Here is a 22,754-nt window from a genome sequence, read left to right as displayed (position 1 = left end):
CTGAGGAAGGGTGTCCAGGGTTCAGTGCTCGTGACCTCCTGATAGAACTGTGTCAAGCACCTTCCTACCCTCTGCACTGCAGCCTGTAAAAGATAGAGCAAAACTGACACAGAAGCAAATTATTTCAGAAGTTTCTTGTTACCAGTACAGTGGGAATTTACACTGTGGCTTTTCTATGGTAACTGGACCTGAATGAAAAATCAGGCTTAGGAGGAAATTCCTGAAGGCACATGGTCTGTACAGTTGCACCATCCAAGCACATGCACTGGAGTCCCCACCTGCTGAACACTGGGCTTGGAGCTTTCATTTGTCTCTGAAGGCCCCAGCAACATCTCTGTCGACAGGCTGTCTGAGATGCCTCCTGGGCACAGGCTCTTTGCTCTCCACTGGTGGCACTGAGACCCTGGGATATGGCAGCCCCAGGTCTCTGTGCTGGTATGGAGCCCAAGAGTTCCTTGGTACTTTCATTACACTCTCTTCCTACCCCCAGGTATGTGGCGTTTTAGGTTTGCAGCTTGGTTTTTCAAGAGTGTTTGTGAGTGGAAGTACACCAAGAAAAAGATTACAATTTTCTGTAAGCAGTAACTTGTGGCTTTATTTACTATAGGAAATTTTCAAGTGTAGACAGAATTGTATGTTTAGGTACATTTCATTGCCTCATGTCTGGCAGTATTACAGGCCCCTGCACTGCCTAAGATCCTTCATCTCTCCCCACCTTTTGCATCAACCTTCTTCTTCAGATCATGGGAGCCTGTTTCTCTGTCTCTTTTCTTCAGTTCACTCCCTAAAGGAGCCAATTAAGGACCTCGTCAAAAAATAAACAAGTGTGTTCTACTCTCATTTGTCAGGCAACCTTCTGGTTCACCTCAATGTGCAACGAAATCCAGATGATCTGTCGCACACTACCTTCACTGGTTTGGTTCAGACTTGAAAAGTAAGTTTGCCCTGAACTCCAGCCAACTGTGAGTCCATTAATGGCTTTCATGTGAAGTGTCTGGAATTAAACAGAACTCAAAAATTTCATGTAGCGTTCCCAATAATTAAATTTCTTCACTCGTCTTTTTTGATCTCTGGAAAAATATGAGGAAATTTTCTTAATTTTTTTCCTGACTTAGAAAAGTTGATAAAATATGGAGCACTCATAAAAGCATGGAGAATAATTATCGTTTGTTGGATTGAAAGATACAGTGTGCCTCATAGTAGTGCCAAAAAGGGAGAGAATAGTGGAGACACTAACACAGAGCAGGAGAATCACCGGTGTCAGCAGGAGGAAGTGGAAGAAAACTGATCAGATTGCTGAAAGGAAGAGTTGAGGGTAAAAGCACTGGTGCTTAAGAAAGAAAAGAGCCTTCATCATGGAGGAGGATGGTGCCAAACCCATGGGAATGTATTGCGGGGACTGAGGGAAGATGTTGGCAGGAGTGGGAGCAGATTGGGAGCAGCCCACAGGCATCAGAACAGCAGGTCAGGATAGTACGGCTGTGTCTCACCTTCCAGCCACTGAGAGTCAAATTATTGCTTACTCACCCTCAAATTATCCCTTACTCCATGTTTTTTCAGCCTGCATGTGGGAATCAAGCCCTGCCACTTTAAATTAGTCAGTTATGTGAGCATTGCAGGCGTAGTGTAAGGTTTTCAGTGGCAATACTTTGGCAGACCAAGGTGATTCTTAGACATCTACACATGTAAAATTATTCCAAGTGATTGGTAATATGGCAGGGTTTAATTTCAAAATTAATCAAGTGTCCTAGTGCTGTAAATACACAAAGTCACACTCACAGCAGTAGGATTTATGTATTTATATGAGTGGGGAAATTCCTTTCATGTAGTGAGCCTTTAAATAAAAGAATAGACAAGAAGAAAATTACAATTTTTTTCTTACCCATCTGTTTCTAAATATAAATTAATTTCCTCCTATGGTGTAGTATTTTAAAACCAAGAACAAAGAGCCAGTGAGAGTAAGCACAGCTATGTGCTAATTTATAACTGCTCAGAGTAAAAGGCAGCTCCAGCTGACAGTAGCTTCAAAAAAAATTGCGCCTCCTGTAAATTAGGGTAAGGGAACTGATCACTGAAGGTAAACAGGTGATGAAATACTTCATTAGTACCTCATTTGTAATTTATGTCTGCTGAAGTAGTTGACAAAGAATCAAAATGTAAGTGGTAGATTTCTCAGAAGTGCAGCCTTTGAGGTCACTGAAGTGGATTAATTATAACCCAGTGTAAAGCACAGCCTGTCTCTGTGTCAATTACCAGTATTTGATAACTGAAATTATGTCAAGCTCTGTTCTTCTTCAAGATGCAGCCACACATTTTAAAATCATTATGACTGTAAGCATGAGCTTCACATAACTAATGAGTTCAGCTCATTTATTAAAGTTCATTTTGGCTTAGCAGATAGTAGTTGAGATTCAGAGGGGAGTGGGTGACAAAAGATCCAGCTCTGCAAAAAAAAATGACTTTCCTTATCCTCTCCCCAAACCTGTGCAGGAGAAACAAAGCTGATTCACTTGCCAAAGAATCATTTAAATGTACTGTAGGAGAAAGAGTTGAGGGAGTCGACTGCTATTAAATATGACCTGCTTCTAATGGCTATCAGACCTCCAATTGTTCAGTGAAAAGGCTGGGCTTAATGGACTACCTGCTGTTATATTCATCATAGCAGAATGACCGCTAATGCACCTCTTCTACATCTTGGGATTTTCTTACCCCTGTTCCTCCCTTTTTCACACTCCTCCCTGGAGCTGCACTAGCATTGGGTAGGGTTTGAGAGCATCTGTTCGTATGTTATCCAAACCTACTATGGGCTCTTTGGTGGGTAACTCTATCTCACCATGGCTGAGCAATCTGCTGCCAGCACAGAAGGCAGGCAGCACTCACTCCCTGCAGCCTGACCCACAGCAGCACTGCAAGGAAACCCTGAACGCAATGGCTTTGGCTTTGGCTTGGTTTGCTGATGCAAAAGCAGCTAAAGCCCCGGGTTGGTGTCACTAAGCTCATCACCAGGACACCAGCTTGGCCACATGTTCCATGCATGCTTTGTGCTCAGTGTAGCTGCCATGCCAGGGAGCGAACAGTCATAGCTGGTTCTGTGGGTTCCCACTGCTGGGGGAAATGATGCCAGATCTCAGCTGCTGTGTCAAGCAGAATGGCTCCAACTTCAGCTGAGTTCAGACTTTAACCACAGGCTTACAAACAGCATCTAGTGAGTTATTCTTTCACCATTCCCTGCTTTCACCTGCAGTAGCTCAGTTGTAACTGCCTCCTACTGAAATAAGTAGTAACACATGATCCTGCTGAACAGGTAGTTCCTTATTCTTTTTGCTCTTTTTGACAGACTGGTTTCAGACTGTGCTTTCAGTGGAGTCTTGCATTTATCATGGCTGTAGCTTTACACAGAGCCATATTCCAACATTCAGCGGCAATCTTTTGAAAAAATAACAAGTTATTACTTTGAGGTGGACAGAGTAATCAGATTTTCTGCTAAAGAATAGATTTCTTTTTAACATTAACAACATGTGGTACTAATGTTTAAAATACAAATTTTATTTTGTCGGTGCAACTCATCATTCCTTATTACACATTGTGAAATCATTTTAAGATTCTTTGCACTTTTTTAAGCCAAAAGAATATCTGACAACTACCCAAAACCTTTACTGCAAAGCCCAGAGTAAGTGTACAGCTGTGAGCTAAACCAAAGATGTCTAACTTAAACCTCATGAAAGTAATTGAGAAAAACATTTATGTGTCTTTGATTTATTAATACCCAATTTTCCAATGAAATAAAACATTCAAACTTGCATCAGATTGCTGTTCATACCTCTACTACCAGGATGATATTGTTGATAATTTTAGAAGCACATAAGCAGATTAGACATATAAAGAGATAGATTGAGCAGAATATTCACCACACGGTGGCTTTGTGGCCCTTCTCAAATCAGCAGAAGTTCTAGCACCTACATCAATGCATATGGGATTTCAAATCTCATATTTTAACCTCCACTATTTCATGGAAAATATTTTATTGGATAAACAGCCAGAATGTTGAAACAATCCCTCCCTAAATATTTTGAGGCAATAATGACACTGATTTCTCTGTGGCATCAATCAAACTGAAACACTTAAAAATACTCAGTTTAATATAAGTAAAAACGTGCTACAGATTGGAAATGAGGGAAGAGAACTGGTATGAAGGGTATTATAAGCTATGTCTAGACTTACCTGCTAGGAAAAGTGATGGCTCATGTCCAGTCCACACCTCCACTTTTCTTAACTGTGAAAACCAGATTGTGGGAAGGTAGGAGGGAAGAAGAATGGACAGCTGGTGCCTGCCTGCATTTTGTCCCAGTAGGGAGCAAGGATGTGAGAATATGCAACTGGAAAGTGGAAAATTCTCCCTGCATCCCTCATTTAGATACAATTAAGTACCCTCAATGACCAATGAAATGGTTATTTGTTAGGAATTCAAGAGTGTTTCCAATTTTTTCCACTCATTTGGTTAAATATAACTTTGTAGACTGAGACTTTCCAAAAAGCTCGTCAGTAAATGGGTTCATATCCTCTTGTGCCACCACCTTAATGGTACTTCATTGCAGATGAGCTTAATGACTCTGGAGACTCGATGTCAGGCTTTTGTGAAGGTTCAAGAACAGATTTTCAAATTTCTTGTGTTCCCAGATGGAGTCCTACGTGGCACCAGAGTAATATGTTGCAAAAACAATTCCCACCATCTTCCTGTACCAATTCCACCACCTGAGTTTTAACAAAACATCAGCACTGGGACTTTTGAGGACTTGCAAAAAAGGTTTCATGGTGAAACTTCAACTAGACACTGATTAAGAAATGCAGACAGCACAAATTGATTTTTTTAGGCTGCTATTCATTCTTTCTCCCCTTTTTGCAGATATTTATCCATGACTGGTAGGAATTTGTACCTCCAGACAAGGTGTGTGGCTGAACCAGCCTGGAAAGGGGCGAGACAGCTGGCCCCATGGGATGGGTCAGGCAGAAACAGATGGCCCTGACCGGCCGGGCTGGCGTGGGGACAGATGGCAACACGGGACAGCTTGGAAAGGGGGACATATGGCAACATGGGATTGGCAGGAGCACAAGTCCGTGCGCTGGGCCCAATTACAGGCCTGATGAGTCTGAATTTGCTTGGGAGAAGGTAAAAGGTCTTTTGCATCTTTTGATTCCTCCTCAGACATGGGCAGGGATGCAATGAACTGCAGGACGTGGCCATGGCTGTGTGCTGTATGGTCTGGACAGGGACACCAGCCACTGCATGTTGCTGAGTCTGTCTCTCTGGAGGTTTTTTTTCTTTTGTAATTTCAGCATCTTACAAGTTTTCACTCTTCTTGCACACACTTACACGTTTTGATTACCATCGGCACATGGTTCATCAGAGGTAGAAAAGGATGAAAGGCAACATGTGCACCACTGAGGCTTAATGGGCTGATTCAGCATGTTCTTGTGTCCTTTGAGACATGGAAGACAAATGAATGTGCCCATTCATCATCTCAGAAAGCTGATACATAAATATCAAAAATACTTAAACGACAGAAAAGCATAATACTGTAATGTATCCATTGTATATTCTCCCTCCCAATTTCCTTGCTTTGGAGATGCTAAAGACACTAACCAAGAAATTTGTTTCAGTTCCAAAGGAGCTTTTTAGAAGTAAGTACTTTTTCACCACTAACCACTAACTACCACATTGCCCATGTAGAGCATAATTAAGAAGAAGAATTAATTAGGATCTGCATGTCTTCCCATGTCATTTTGAATATGTGAGGCAAAATGAAAAAGCTTTACGTGCTGAACATTGTGGAATGTACTTATATGAGCCGAAGATTTTTCAGCATTCCTCCTGTATTTCTTTGTCTCAATGCAGGCTGTCCACCCAGAAATGACATTGTTTGGGCATATTGTAAACAGATGCAGGGGAAATAATTTGATTTGGTCACATTAAAGTGCACAAGGACTCCATAGATCAAGCAAACAGTGCAGCCTGCTTCCCTGGTGAGAGCAGGATGAGTTTTTTTATGGATAACATTAAGTATGTTGATTGCATTCACCATATTACAATGTACCTTTTATAACTACTGCCATTGCATTTTTTCACTTTTCCAGTATATTTCATGATGCCTTTCATCATCTCTTTTATTGAATACACAGAATTTAAAAGAGCAACACCTATTACAGAGGTATAGAAATTAATTAACCTGCACCAGTTGTGATCTCTAGAACCTGATTATAACAGATTTGGTGGTCATATAGCTCATGGACATGAGTGTGCAATCACAAGTTACTGTAGATGGAAGCACTTCTTAATAGAATTTATTTCCTCTCTTGGGAGAAAAGGAAAAAAGTGGTGATAAAGTAAAACCCAATATTTCAGGTTTGTATGAGTTTTAGTTTCTAACAGAGTTTAATCTCTAAAAGAGACTGCCCTAATCTGTGAATTCTATGTACAGATATACAACTGGACTGCTCAAAAAATGTAGTATTGTCCAGGAGTGATCCTAGGTCAGCTAAATAAAAAACAAATCAATGTTAAGGTGGAGATTTGCACTCTGAAATCCCCCTGAGGTAAGTTTGCTGATGCCTGCTACTTACTTTTACTTTTTGTGAAAGAGGGTTTCCACAGTTACAATAAGGGAATTAATTTGAACCATTCAAGAAATGCAAAGACTTTTATAATGTAGTTTTTGTAAGGTGGTTTTTACATGGTGGCATCTTTAAAAGACTAGAAGTTAGTCTTGTTTCCACATTTATTTCTGGCTTCCCAGCAATAAGAATACATGCAGACCCTTCTTTATCTAGGCATCAATGGATCTGAAACTGTATATTATATTTGAGACGATACATATCTGTTTGAATACTTCATTATCTTTCTTTATCATGCCAGTATCCAGCCACTGAAAGGTCGGAGTCACAATTGATGTATATTGGGAAAATGGCCCTCAAACAGATGGAATTACGATGATTGATAGCCACTGAAGATTTAAGCCTGATGATTATTTTCTCTAATAAAATTTCTTTAGAAGGCAGCTTTCTCTGAAAGGATCCATTCTTATTGCCTCTATTGTCCATAGCTTTTAATTAAGCTCTCACCAAACTCAAAGTATGATATTTTTTCCCCCTTTATATACAAAAATATTTTCCCATAGTTTGGGAAGATTATCCTTGCATTAGATAGCTGTGAAAAATCTCTTAGTATTAGTGTCCCACTTGTTACAAATGTATGTATTCTGCTCCATTCGAGTGACCTTTGGATGATACCAAGATGTTATAGAGTTTATAAGGGAGAAATGCCTCAGTAGAAACATCCTGAATTGTTTTCCTGTGGGAAGATGGCTTCCCCACCTGCAATATTTATAGGATGTTTGTTGCCTCAGGAGAATGGCAGAGAAGATCCACAATTTATTTTAGTAGTTTGAGGCCACATTCTGTCCATTGCATTCAAAAGGTTCAAAATCCAAAAAAATATAAGAAGGAAAATAAATGTTTTCATAAGCAAAGTACCATGGTTAGTCATGATGCTTCCAATTTGTGACATCCCAGAAAGATTAATGATCTTGCTTATGTTTGTTATTTTAGTTTTTCTAAGGGATGTATGATGAATGAGATTTTTCTAAATGTATTCATGAATAATAATGTCATTTTAATGATACTGCATATTTGCATAGAGCAAATTATTATAAAGAATGTCAATAGGGACTGATAACCAGGTCCTCTAATTGAAATCATGTCTAGAAGAAATACTACAGAGTGGCTTTGCACATTTCAGGACTACTAAGAAACCAATATCTCTCCTGAAAATGGTAGAGTGCCTACAGCTATCATTCCAGCTATTTCTGAGTAATGGTAATAGCTCTGGAATGACATCTGACTTGAAGCAGTCAGGTATTAAAATACCAGACAAGCACAGCTGCCCGTACCTGACTGTACTGCAGGAGCAGTGATCTGTGGCAAACTGCCACGATAGATATTATGGCCCTCTAAGATGCAACCTCTCCAAAAGGCAAAAGTTCAAGTAGGCTTGGTATCCAGCTTTAACAGGGAGTTCTGTGGTTCACAAGTAATGGTGAATACTGGAAACTGGAACGGAAGATAAAGAAACCCAAATTCTGTATTGATCATCTGTGTAGTACGAACACCCCCAGAAGCTGATGTCATGTGTTTCTTACATTAGAAGTGTAGATTAGGATGAAAGCCTGACTTTTTGGAAGGTAATGGTAAAAATCCCACTGATAATTCATTCAGACTGTTCTGTCTTCTCAGTCTTGTATAACTACAAACCTTTTTTCCTTGTCTTTTTTTTTTTTTTTTTTTTTTTTTTAAGAAATAACAGAAATAACTTAGATGAAATTAAATCTTCATTTTCTTGGGCATAATCCACAAGCCTCAGGAATAGCTGATGAAATATCCTTGCATTTTTAACCAATTGAACTAATCCAGTCAACACCATAATTGCACTCAGAATCCCTTAGGCTTAATTTGAATGTAAGGAAAAGCTACTGTGCTATTGTTAAACTACTCGGGTTTAATTTTTTACCAGCCAATAATTAAAAAACACAGGAAATGACATGGTGAATGATGGAACTATTTTGAAGTGCAAATTTATGAAGCAGCTGCATCAAATAAAGTGGTAATTTAATTATGCTTATGTCCTAAAGCTGAGGTGTAGTGTAGAACATTTCTGAGATACAAGCTAATTCAAATCTGGAATAGTAATCCCACGTTTAGTAATTTCAATGCTATAGCTCACTTAATTACAGCATATTAGCAAAATAATGAGATAATTAATCTTCAAATGCAGTTCTTGTCTACATGCATATTACAGAAGAATTTGACTTATCCTTCTTTGTATGTTTTTCCAAGAACGAGTTATGACTAATTTAACCTAGAGAAACCCTTCCCCAATGAAATACCTAGATTCTTTTCTTTTCCAAACCTATCATGTTTCAGACAACTTGTTCTTTGTTTAAACAAGAAAATACTTTCATAATAAAATCTGTGAGAAAAATCTCAAGGCTTTAAATTATTTTTATTTTTCAATTAATATTATTGCACCTATTGCTTTTGCTTTTATAAGTAGAATATATGGCCTATTCTTGAGCCATGTAATCTGTCCTATTCCAGTTTTATTTGAAGTACAGGGGTTTTTATCTGCGTTTTGAAAACACATGATTTTACAAGAAGATAGCTGTTGGCACACTGCACACTGCATATCTTTCATACATCAAGCACAGTACCAGAAAGTAATACCATTTCAGAAATATTGTCATGACTTTAGCAGATTTCTCAGTGAAGTATTAATTTTATGTTCTATAAATATTAATATAAATACTTACTTTACATTTTGAGCCTTCTGTTATGCCCACAGAGCACTCAGCATCAACAGAAATATATACATGCTTTTAGTTCCTGTTTGTATGTACACTGAGCTACAAAAGGTAACTGTTGTATCACAGGTGTGCCTCAATCTTTTCACACCACATCCAAAATGCATTTTTTATGTCTTATCTGATGTGCATCTCCTATTTGGTACACCAAGTCTGTATTGGTTTCCTTAAGGTGATTTTATGACTGCCACAGAGTATTTTGAGCTCTTTATATATAATACTTTTGCTTACTTTTATGATGGGATATAACTGAACCATCTTTTCACATACTTCCACAGTCTATTTCACTAGGTCTATAACCTAGAAGCCTCTGGAATAGCTGATGAAATATCACTGCATATTTAAGTAATTTTACTAATCCAGTCAACACCATAATTGCACTCGGAATCCCTTAGGCCTAAATTGAATCTAAGGAAATAATGTTTTTTACATGCTGGGCACATAGTCACAAATATCACATTTAAATGCATTATTTTTAGTGTCACTGAGTCTAATGTGTTAAGTAGTTGCAGATTTTATCCTCCATGGTAAGTGAGAAAATGTAATGCTGGCAAAACAAAAGAGGAAGGAAAACACCTTCTGGGAAAGAGCAAGACTTTGTATCTTTTGTTCCATCTTCTGTATTTGGTTGATTCCTCTTTGAGGAACTGATGAGATCTACTGGTCCTAAAAAATGGTTGCCCAAATTCAAAACACTTGAAATTATGCACTTCCTTTCTAATATTAGGCAATGGCATGGGACCATGTGGCTTTAAATCATTTTACCTAAATGAGAGTTGCATAGTGGTTGTCTCATGTAATTGTTGGCTTTGTAAATTCAACTGGAGAACTGCTACCTGTAGGAAAAGGCTAGTCCAAACAACACAGATGCTTATATTCAAGTTATACTTCACTGAGGATCTTGGAAAATGATAAAACCTCCTGTAACCCTCTTAAAAAATTCTGTCCAAGAACCCAGAAAGACATTAATGAATATATACATGCATTTTATGATTAGGAAGGAAATGATAAAATAAGAATGTTCTGTTGGTTTTTTTCACTGTGGGCTATGTCAAAGCAGGCCTGAGTGAATGAAATGTTCTGTAGCTGCCACCGTGTCTGTGGTTCCCTCTTTGCTGAACAAGCTACACAGGTTTAGGCTCAGGGCATGACTCAACATAGAGAAGCTGCAGCTTTCCAGTGCGATAAAGAGATCAGGAGACTTCATTCCACAGGACCACATGCTGTGGTCTTGTCCAAAGCAGGAAAAAAGATGAAACAAAATAATAAGCCAAGGTCAGCTAAACTTTCAAGATACTTGCAGTGGGGTTTTTTTGTGGTTTTTTTACAGTTTTCTCTTTCAGTATTTTCTTTTTGTCTTTTTTTTATTGATGTCCAATGTAATTATTTTCCGAAGCTTCATCTTTGAACTGGTGGGAATCATGCTCTTAAGTTTGTATTTGACTGTGACTATGTTTCACAATGGACAGAAGATGTCTCCTCTCTTTTTTCGGACTCCTGATTGCAATGTTTGCTCTGAAGCACTAACATCAGTAATGAGAAATTTGAACCCAAGAAACAGCCAGAGGTCCAGAGGGATAGAAGTAGACATTACTGGGTACACATTTTTTTAGAAGTAGACGTTACTGGGTACACATTTTTTTAGATAGAAAAAGCATGCATAAGTCATCATATCTTGAAAACAGCACCCAAAAAGGGCTCTCTCCAGTTTGCTGTCTTAATTCTAATGTGTATAGTGACAGCTCTGATTTCAAAAAATCAGATCCCTCCACAATCCCTCTTTTCTTCTCTATGCCAGCTGCTGGGGATTGATAGGACTGCCTCAGCAAGCCTACTAGCCTTGCAGGAGGCTGGATTAGGGATACCAATTAAGACATGGTTACTTTCATGTGGTAAGAAACTTTCTCCATGAAGCGTTTTCACAGAAGGTAAAAACGGGAAATGGGAGCAGGAATTTCAACTTCCTGTCATCTTTAAATTTTATCTGCTTGCCCTTACCTTGCCCACTCAGAGCTTGATGGGAAAAGGCAGCCTTTTGAGGACTGCTTCCCTTAGTTATAGTTTAGAAGCAGCAGCATGGGTTGAGGGAAAATCCATCCAAGGTCTTGTGTTGCTGTGGTGGGCTGAGGAGGAGTATGAACAGATCTAATTTATCACTTGTCTAAAGTTTAGGAGTTGATCTTGGTAAAGTGAAAGCAATTATGTTCAGTAGTGCAATATTTTAGTCTAAAGCCTAAAACTAGTTCTCAGGAAAAGGCACTAAGTTGTTTTCCTTTTATTTAAATGCTGTGGGGGTTTTACATTCTTTTTTTTTTCCCTTGAAATTTTGCTTCACACAGACATTGTCAACAGATGCCACCAGGGAGGTTTGCCCTGTGTCTGTTTGCTCACTGACACAGGGCACTGGTTGAGTGGTTTGTACCAACCTTTCCTCTTGGCAGCAATTTTCCCCACATTTTCCCCTGAATCTCCTTTGTCCTCCCACTGAAAGAGTCACCATGTAGCAGAAACATCCAATGTTGTGTTTGTTCCCCAGAGCTGTGCTAGTTAGATGGGTAAGGTTTGGTGACTAACCCCACAGAGCTCAGGCAGGTGTCAAACTGTTGTAGCTGAATCACAACTTGTGGTCATCTGCTGTTTCTCTGCAAAAATTACTATATTTGATAACACCACAAGTCCTGCTAATACTGGAACTGTGTTTCCATTATAAGCCAAATATTATGCAAAACAATTTAAGTAACAGGAAACACTTAATGTCATTTTTCTTCAGTGCAGAGTATCATCTTCATTATTAACTTTCCCTTAGAGATATTTAGTGTAATATTTTAAATATTTGTGGAGAGACCCAGTCCATGACTGCAATGTTCAAACTTTTCATCTGGTTTCCATTTCAAAAATGAGGACGGTCTCTAATCTGGTTTACGCTAACTGTCCAGGACTCTTACTCTTGGTCACTGAGGCATCCAACTAGCAGCATTAACAGAGAAAAATGTCCTATTGGAAAAGCGTTTACAAGAACTGTAACGCTGTGTCCCTTAAATACATCCTTCCTCTCCAGAAGGTGCTTATCAAAATGCCATAATCCTTTTTTGTTTTGCAAGTCTTTATACTTTCAGATAATTTTCAATTCTTCCTTCTCATTGCGGCACACATCCAGTCTTTTGTCCATTTCTCAGTTTTTTCTTACTTTGTAGAGCTTTCTACCTGAATTTAGACTCTCTCTTCAAGCTGCCAGCCCACAGGCAAAAGCCATGACTTTGAGGATAAAAAGCAAGCTTCAATTCTGCAACTAAGCCATACACTTGCTTTCATGGTCACAGCTGAGATTTATTTTGGATGGACACTTGGAACAGCTTTACAATTGTTACCATAAAGTGGAAGAGTACCCTTCATGATTTTCTGCTTTCCCTCAGATATATGAGCAGAGCACAGCTGTGGAATTGATTCAGTCCCTCACAGTGTTCCCAGACCCTGTGTGCTCTACAGAATGACTGACCTTCTTCAGAAGAAAGAAAAGATTTTGCACACAAAATCAAGATGTTGGTGTGATGGCAAGGATGTAGAATGTTTATCTTTCTTTGCTGCCTTTCCTTGGTAAAATGTATAACCAGATGAACTTAGTGACCTCTCATAAGATTTCTGATGAAAGACACCGTGCTTCAAACACTAGCCTTGGTTTCAGGATGACTCTTCCTTTCTCCTGCCTTCATCTGCCAGCCAGATCTCTTAGTCACACTGCTTCCAGATCAACCTGCACTTCCTAACATTAGGCAGTGACTAGTTTCCCCTTTTCAAACCAGCTAAGATCTGCTGCTGTTATTAGTAGTTGTAGTAAAAGCACACCGTAGCATATATTAAGAGATAAAAGGTACAGAGCCCCTCCAAAAGGCGCTTCCATAAATCATGCAGGAGCACTAGGAAAAGCACACAATACAAAACAAGATAAACAATCAGACATAGAGATATACTGTGAGATGAGACTTTGGCTACCTGATGATGTAGTTGGATTTTATCTTCTTTGAAGCAATCTTCATTCAGAAATTAAAACATTTTTGGCCACATTTTGAGTAGGGATTGATTTTCATTCAGTGCATTGATTTTTCAGGGAAGCTGTGAATGGAAATCTGATACCAATGAGATTACAGTGAGCTGTTTTTTCTCTGGGGCGAGGTAACCATCCAGCAAAGTATTTAAGCATGCAGCTGATTTTAAGGATTTAAAATACCCCCAAATCAATTTCCTGCAGAACTTTTCCTGAACACAAAGCTGCAGAGGTCAAATATTATCAAATTGGGCCATCCAGCTCTGTTTTCCTTTTTCTATTTTTTTTTTCTTTTTTTCCCCCCTATTTTTTGTTAACATTCAGAAATACTTTTTTACTTCTATCTGTGGAAAGTTAATTTTAACCTGTCATACTAGCAGACAGGTTCAGCAGGAGACCATGATCAGTCCTAAAATTATATTTCATGTGGAAATGAGCATTGTTTAACAGAGATAAAAAGATTACTGAAAACTTTCCTCAAGTAAGCCATCACAAAGGATGTTAAATTTCATATTCATAAATAAACTACATTATGTAGCATCACTCTATCACTTCCAACATATGACTTCCTGTGAGTGTGACCAGGACAAACCTTGTGTCTATATTCTCCTAAAATATGCTTTGGCAAGACTTCTGTGATCAGGAGAAAAAGGCCACTGCATATTTTTTCATCTTTTAGCTTTTCACGAAAGATTCAAGCCCCCAGTATGTTCCTGAAGCCTCTCCCATTTTTGCTCCATGCTATACTGGTTCTTCCCACCCTCCCCTGTAATGTAAATTTGTGGCTCTTGCTGGAATCGAGCAAGACTACACCATGATGCACCTTACGTTTAGTCCTCATGGATCTGTGTGCCTCAGAGTGGATTTTCCAGCACAGCCATTACTCTGCCTAGTACAAGAGTCTGTATACCAAACTCTATTGCATGATTTAGAGATGGCTTAAGAGAGTTTACACATGAAATAACAAGTACTATAAGCACCAAAAATGCCTGGACAGCAGCTGCCTAATGGGCCTGAAGCCCTGATCCAGTCAATAACCATAGTATTCTCATTAAAGTTTTGTTTACCCGGCTCATGCAGAAGTTTACTCACTTAAACAGAGAGGAAGATGCCCTTTTAAAAGGAATCCGAGTATGAAAAGCTATTATGCATGAGACTGGCAAATGTGGTCTCTATGTTCTTGCCCTTAAATAGTCAAAGATGTTCAATACATGGTCTGTTTCTAACCATGTTCCCACATGCACTTGCTATTGAGTGATGCTGGTACCCTGAGCTGCTTCCCCAAGACACATTACACACCACTAAGAGAGTCCCACAGAGGACAAAATGTCCCAGAAGGGCAAAACAATTGAAATGCATCTCTTAAAATGAGGGTCCAGCCCTGGGACAGGTTTTGGAGGGGAGCTTTGAGCTCCACTCCTCAGCACTGCAGCACAAATCTGCAGTGGCTCAGCCAAAGGCAGATCCCATTACAGAGCAAGTGCAGAAGGCTGCTCTCCTCTGTCTGCACCAAACCACAGAGAAAATTTGACACGTGCTAAGGCCATGGCAAGAGCACACACTGAAAGAAGAGAATTTACTGAAGGGCCAGATTGATTAATATTTAAATGGGATTCTTCACTATACAAAGATTTTCTTTGTATTGATATCCAAAGTCTCCAAACATGTGGTGTATTGCAGCCTGGGAGTCAATAGAAAGGTGAACAATAATTTGTCAGGTAAATGAGCACGTCGGTGTATAAAGAAAGCTGATTGGATTTGGAAAGGTGCCTTTGGATTTGGTTTTGCTTTCAATGATATAATAAGGTTTGGGCTTTGTGCTGAAGTTGGCTGCCTTGCCAAAGGCTATTTTTACAGGGATTTGCTATGGAAAAAAGCCAACTAGACATAAAAGAATATTTAAAAGTGAAAAAAAATCCTTTCAATGGATATGTGGAAAGGGTTCTCTTGAGAAAACAAAGCACATGCCTAATCATTTGAGCTATATTCTTCCCTCAGGTATCCAAGTGTAAAACCAGATTATTTCCAGTGACTTTGAAGGAATTGCTGTGCTGTTAATAAGGGCAGAATCAGGCCTATTTTGTTCATTGGATCTATTTAAAAATATCAAGATCATGAGCTTTATTTATTATTATTCTAGCACAGATTCAAACATGAATCTGTGCTAGAACATCTTCTATGTTGGTTTCATTTCTGTATGCAGCAAAAACTTTACTCCTCTTTTTCCTTTTTAATTAAAGCATGAAAACCATAGGTATGCAAAATCAGGTTGTGAATATGTGGTGGCCAATATCTCTACATGGAAGTAACTGTATTTTCTTCTGTCTTTATATACAGCATGACTGCTGCTCTCTTTCCTGTTAACCCAACTCATTTTTTCTTTATTTGGAGCTGCATTTATTTGATCAAAAGTTTACTGTTGGAAAAGATTTGGGTTTTCAGTGTGTGGTGGGACATTTGATGTGGATTGCTTGCATGTTTGTGTGAGTGTGAGTATGTGCACACACACACAACACACATTAACAAGTAATAAAAGATATCTCTCTGGTTCATTTACGCAGTGGAGATCAGATTATGAAAGGTTAAACCATTAAACAAATGCTAATGCACTCTGATGCCTGGACCTTGTCCAATAGTACCTGCAGCAGCTGTCAGCCTAATTAAGCCAGATGTGTGTTAAGTGTAAACGGACCTCCCAGGAGGAACAATAACAGATTTTAGGTCCCTAGGGGGCTCAGGGCACCAATGCATATAGTGTTTCTGAAGGAAACATCACCCCTACCTTGTGAGTTTTCTCCTCATTAGTACCATCCTGACTGTACTCCTCCGGGACTGGGCTTGGGGGAGGAGAAGCCTCTTTTCATTCCAGCTAAAGCCAGCAAGAATGCTCATTTTCAATTGATTCTGGCAGTCATGACATTTACTCAACACTCTAATCTCTATTTTTTTAACCTCCACTGTACTCTGTCTGTAACATATTTTAAAAGTGACATTTATCCTGTGCCAAGTTTGCCAACCCTCTAAGTATATGTGGAGACCATAAGCTGATAGAGAGGATCTTAATAAGCCTTTTAATATTAACAATCAAGAGAAATCTATAGAGCATGGAAATATTAGGTAATTATGAGCATGCAGTGTGTAATAACGTGTTACAATGAAAAGGAAAATCCTTTTACAGTGTGAAAATATTATGGGAAATTAAAAAAAAACACTTAGCAATATTTAAAACATGTTGAAACTTGTAGCTGAATTGTTTCTTGTGTGCTATGAACTGCAATTTGTCCAGGAAAAAGAGACTAGAGAAGCAGACCTGCAGACCTTCACACCTGGTCAAGGAAAGACAAGTCTCCAAGAGTTCCCATACATACTGAACTTAACACCTACTTTCTCACTCATTTCACAGCCAAATTATGGCACCTCTTTCCAAAGAAGCAGAACAAACTGATAAAGCAGCTGCACTGAACAAAATTGAGTGTGGTTTCACTGGAATAGGTAATTTGTGATGAACAAGAAGTCTTCCACTGATTTCCCGGGAGGTTTGTCCACCTACACTGTCCTTGGATCTAGCTCTAAGTTCTCCTCAGGTCACCGGTGATGATCTGATAAAGATGCTACGTCCCCTTAAAAAAACCTTCACTGGAAAATGTGTAATTATGCAATGGCTTTGCTTTTCCAGGCACCCATCATTCCCTATCTATTAGGGCACTAAGCATAATTAACAACTGTACTAAAATAAATCATCCTGTACTGGCTAGGACCCTAAGATAATATTTTAATACCTTATCCATAACAGATTACTTTTCTAACAAGCTTTCCTGTAAGATCTCCTTCTGTGAGAACAAAACATGTTATAACTCAGCACTGTGCTGTGCTGCTGGGATATGAATTGTTGGGACACTTCCTATTCAGTGCTGAAAAAAAAAAAGGGCATAGCAAATCTTTGAAGAGAGCAGGTTTCTCCTGTTCCATCATTGCTGAATGGTGTTAAATTCACTGTGTATTTGTGTCCTTAATACCACATTTCCTTGGCTTACTGATAATAGGGTGGCTAAATGAGTGTGCTGTCTTTCCTAATGCTGGAGGGTAATTTTTTATGGTCCATTGAATCTCCATGTTATCCATGTTATTCTCAATATCCCAGTTCCAGTACAAGGACACAGGATTTAGGGCCCAAGCTCATTCCATGTGCTGCAGCTGTTGTTGGCCAGGGCCCAGGACTCATGCTCCAGCAAGTGCCAAGCTGCAGAATCAGGATCTCGCTCACACCTTTTCTGGATCAGGGCTCTTGCTGTCTTTGCAGTACAGGAAGGTCGAGAGGCTACTGCCAGCAGCTTCCCCTGTGGATCACTTCTGGGAAAGGGAAAAGTGGCCCAGTATCTCCTGCACTTGCCTTCCTCTCAGACCTGAGCTGTGATGGCAGGAAAGAAGCTGAGAACACACTATTGTCAAAAGCATTAAATGCACTTTAAAAGGTGATTCATCCTTTCTGTATGCTGCTGCATACATTCTCTGATTTTCTGCTGTGCCAGGCCAAGTAAAGGACTTGGACAGTGCATAAAGCACTACATTAATATGCTGTGTATTTATGCTTCACATGCTGCAGAGCACATCAATCTCTGAGGTACTGCTGGGATGGGCACTAGTACGGCTGGGCCTGTGTGGTCAAGGAGACAAGGTAATGCTGCTGCAGTGGTGTGTCTGTGCTGCACAGCCACACACCACTGCAGTGTTCCAGCATCCACTCAGCTTCCATGGGGATATCTGTTACAATATCCCACTATCCCACAGAAAACTGGGGGGAACACCTACTTCGGGATTCATCTGAATGTTACATGAAGATATCTACATTGCAAACAGCCTTCCAGGACATTCTGTACCATAACTGGCGTAACTGCAGCACCTCACACCCTAATGCAGACAGCTAAAATAGATGAGAGAGGCATCCTTCTAAAAGTGCCTGCTTTTCCCCACCACCTGCAGATGTAGCCTGGTTTAACTGCTCAGCCCTTCTTCTGCATGGTAGAGTCAGCCTAAGATTACAGGAGAGCAATGTCACTGTAACTTTGTAAAGAAATTGTTCTGTAGCTGTGAGCTGGAAGGCAAAGTCACACCTGTCAGAAATAGGTCAGTTCCTGTAGTGCCCAGAACAACAGCTCTAAGCAATTAAAGAGCTGTGAGGGAAAATCCTTTGGTGCCTTCGGAGTCTACTGAATACCAGGATGGGTAATGGAGTACAACAGGTTGGATTGCAGATTTGAATCTAGTTTGCCAAATCTCTTTAGGCACTTAAATCCTTTATTTAATGAGGATCCCAGTCCTTTAGAAACTGATGGTGAAATGCCTAATGAGGCTGAACATAATTGCAGTGTATTTGCAACAGAGTTTGGTCTCTGTGCAGTATATTTCAAGTTTTAATGTGTCAAATAATCTTTTCTGCATAGTGACATGGAAAAATGTTACACAACGCAGTGATAAAATGAAGATACGTTCTCTCAATCTGAAATGATAAATTGTAAACTGGGAAAAGGAATGACATTTATTTCAAGCACGTTTAATCCAGAAGAAATAGGCTGGTGTAATATGATTTCCAGTAACCTCATTTCTCTCCTGTGAAAAGCAGACTAATACCAGTGGATATGCTGAGTGTATTTGGAAGGCTTTGAAACCAATTAATCACCTTCAGAATTTTTCATAAAACCTGATTTCATTTGGGACAAAGTAGGAGCTGAAGTAATTTGAGGATGTCAGATTAAAAAAGTTTTCACAGGTAAACATGCAATTCCATGAGCATCAGAATTAATGACTCCTGCCTTCCATTGGATTTATTTCTTGTGCATATGAGGTGGCACACTGATTTAAGCTTTCCCTGCTTTTGGGGCTAGGGCTCCTCACCACAGGGATTTAGGAAGGAATCTGGGCAGGCTGGGTGAGAGGTACAGTACACTGCAATATTTTAACTGCTTTGGACGACTGTGGAAATGGTATCTGCCTTGCAGCTTAAAAGTGCAAGGGAACTCTGCAAGATTATGGCAATTTTTAATTCTTCACAAATGTGTGGTGTGTTTTAACTGAAATACTTTAATTCACACCAACGTAAATTTTCCTAGGTTACTACTTTAAAGGGAAAAAAGCCAGAGAGGGCATAAAAATTAGCAAAGGGCCTTCTGCAATCTTCTGTCTTAAGTGGTCTTAGTATCAGGTAGGAAAACAATTAGTGTCCTTGAAGTTGCAGGTTCAGAGCTGGTTTAATCTTTCAACAACAAGAAAGATAAACTGAGATCTGTTCAATTTATTGTCCAGATTTTTTCAGATAAGGCCATGATAACTTACATTCTTTCCATTTTGTAGGGATTTAATTTAGCACATGATGTGTTTTCTAAGACTCAGCTCCAGAGATCCACAGGGAACAAAGTAGATGTGCCCTTACTGGGCATATTTTCTCTTTCCACTTCTGTCCTGTATCCTGTGAAAGAGCTGTGGGCAGCAACTCACTGCTCCTAAACCCAGTGCAGCTCTCTGTGCTCCTTCACACAGTGTTTGTAAACAAACAGGGATGAAAAGCACCACCGTGAAGGCAGAAAATAGCATTGAATGTCCTGCATCAGCTGTTCTGGAAAAACAGAACTGCTCATTTATTTACATGTTTTCCTCAGAGATGAGTTTTGGATTATATGTAACAAATACTGTCATTTTAGTGTGATAATGCTTAGTATACTAAGCAGTGACAGAAAGAAAAAAAAAAAAAAAAGAAAATATCTGAAGAATTTCCCTAATTGCTTTGCTAAAATATTTTCAGATTTTACTCTCCTATACATGGGTTCATATATTTTAAGCTCTTGCAAAAATAGTTCAACCTTTGAACTTTTGATTAATATTTATCTTTACCTACTGCTTCTTTTTTATTCCCTAGCTGATCTTTTTTGTAAGGGTTTTATTTTTCAACGATGCAGAAACTTGAGGGAGAGGGAAATGGACATACTAGGTTAAATTGACTCAGAAAGACAATGCCCAGCCTCTGAAACATGTCATTTCCCTCTTTGATTAAAATATACAAGGGAAAATAGAAAGACAAAAGAAGCAATTAAGAACTTAGTTTGCAACTTCACAGATTTCTTCAATGTGGTACCAGTCGTATAAGTGGATCACATGTGCAGGGAAAATATTTTTTTTCTAAGTGTCAGATGCAAGGATTAGATTACAACTGCAGACCAGTTGTTGCTTTATGAAATGCAGCTGTTTTCTGTTATTTGATAGCTAAAGCCAATCATGGAATTAAATACTGAAGAATATTTTTTGCTACTTTTTGCTTTTCATCTCACACTGGCATTGCTGCTGCATTTATCTGAGACCCTTCCACATACAGATTTTTTCTCTTGGTCATTTGAGTCTCTCCTTCCATCACCATCTTCTTCCTACCTCCCTTTTCTCATGCCCTCTCTTCCCCCACCTTCCCTCTCTGTTCCCACAGCCTCTTTGATCACCTGTGTTTCCTGCCTATCATCTCTTCTATCTCCCCCTTTCCCTGAGTCATATTTTCTTCTCACCCCATTTCTGCCTTTCCCTTATTTTCCTTCTACCAATCAATCACCCACCCCATACCAAACTTGCAAACTCATCTTCTCTCTCCTGCCCTTGCTTTCCTTTTGGTCACCAAGCCAAATTCATGCTGACCCTAGAAATACTCTTTGTTTCCTATATTTACTTTCTCACTTCTGCTTTCTTCACAGCCAGTTTGACATTTTTGGTGCAGGATCTCTGAGCAGGACACACGAGGGAGGATCAATCCCAGCACCAGAAGGGCAGCAGGCAGATAAGGATACTGGGAATATGCAGCAGTCCCTGTGGGGATTTCACTGGTGCTCCCAAACTCAGAGTCAGCTGTGGGGCAGCCTGGACTGACCCACAGGAAATGGGACATGGGAGAAAGTTGTAAGGATATTTACAATGACAATATTTTTTATTATAATGACATCTTTTTTCTATTTTCCAATGTAAAAATATCTAACATTCCTGTTAGCACTATCTTGATAATGAATAACTGATACCATTCCTATTTTGCACAACACCATGCTCCACATTTTTATATGCACATGCACACATACATCTAATACAAAATCTTCTGTTAAGATCCTCACCAGCTAGAAACCTTTAGAGCTGCCACTACTCGTGTGAAAGCTTATTACAGTTTCTGTCACCTGTGTTCTAACTGGCATTCACATTACAAAACCTGCTGATCCTATTTGAAAGGACTTTTAAAGATCTGAACACAAAAATAAACACACGGATACCTCAGAAAACAGTAATGGATTCACTTCTGTCCTTGATCACTTGAGTCACATTTCCCACTGAGCTGCCTTCGTGGGACCAAGGGCAAAACTAATCTCGGTGAGTTTATATTAGAATAGCACTTAGATAAATAAACCAAGCTTGGGAGCAGTAGGTAATCAAAACTGAACACGGCACTGCAGGAAAATGGAGACTCAGATGTAGTTTAATGCTGAAGACAGGCATGGCCTGCTCTCCTGGTATGTAATCTAATATCCTCTTCTAAAGCTGGACAATAACGATATGTTTATTTAACCGTTTCACCAAGGCCTCCGCTTCCACATCGGGAGCGATGTCCTGACACTGGCATACTGAAAGAATTTCAAGGAAACGGAGTGATCATCCTTAAAGTCACCATAAAAAATGGCATGCACTTTCATCATTGCTCACATAAGGCACTGAACTTGCATTTGGCCACATGCCTCTCAAACTTGTCTTGTTTGGAAGGCCATCTGTCACTTTTACACAATGCTTTATCAGCATTTGAGACATGTTCAGTGTCTCAGCCCCTTCACTTCCACCAAAGCAAATGCACTGGTCCAAAGGAAGGAATAAAAAATAATGAATTTTCATTTTACTGAGAATAGATAATTTGTGGGGACCATCACACCTGTGAAATTTCCCCTGTTTCAGGCACTCTGTAATCAATGCACTCTGCAATAGGCACAGTGCTCTCTCTGTTAAACTGGCTTAAACCTGAAATGTCTACTTCTGAGGGGAAAATACAGATGGGATATTTGCTCAAGTTGTACTGTGGACAAATCCTTTTGTAATTAAGGTGCACACTTGTATTTCCCGCAATGAACAAGGGAATGAAAAAATAATTACAGTAATTTAGCAAATAGGTTTACTAGTCTTTTGGAAATGGGTTCTAAGAAAATAAGGCTTGTGTTTGAAGATAAATTCCTTAGCTTTCACTCTGTCAACATATAATAACAAGCTGAAATCATACAAAAGAACAAAGAAGGTAAGCAAAT

This window comes from Ammospiza caudacuta, chromosome 2, assembly GCF_027887145.1.
Source record: "Ammospiza caudacuta isolate bAmmCau1 chromosome 2, bAmmCau1.pri, whole genome shotgun sequence".
NCBI classification, from domain to species: domain Eukaryota; kingdom Metazoa; phylum Chordata; class Aves; order Passeriformes; family Passerellidae; genus Ammospiza; species Ammospiza caudacuta.
This window is presented reverse-complemented; position numbering follows the sequence as displayed.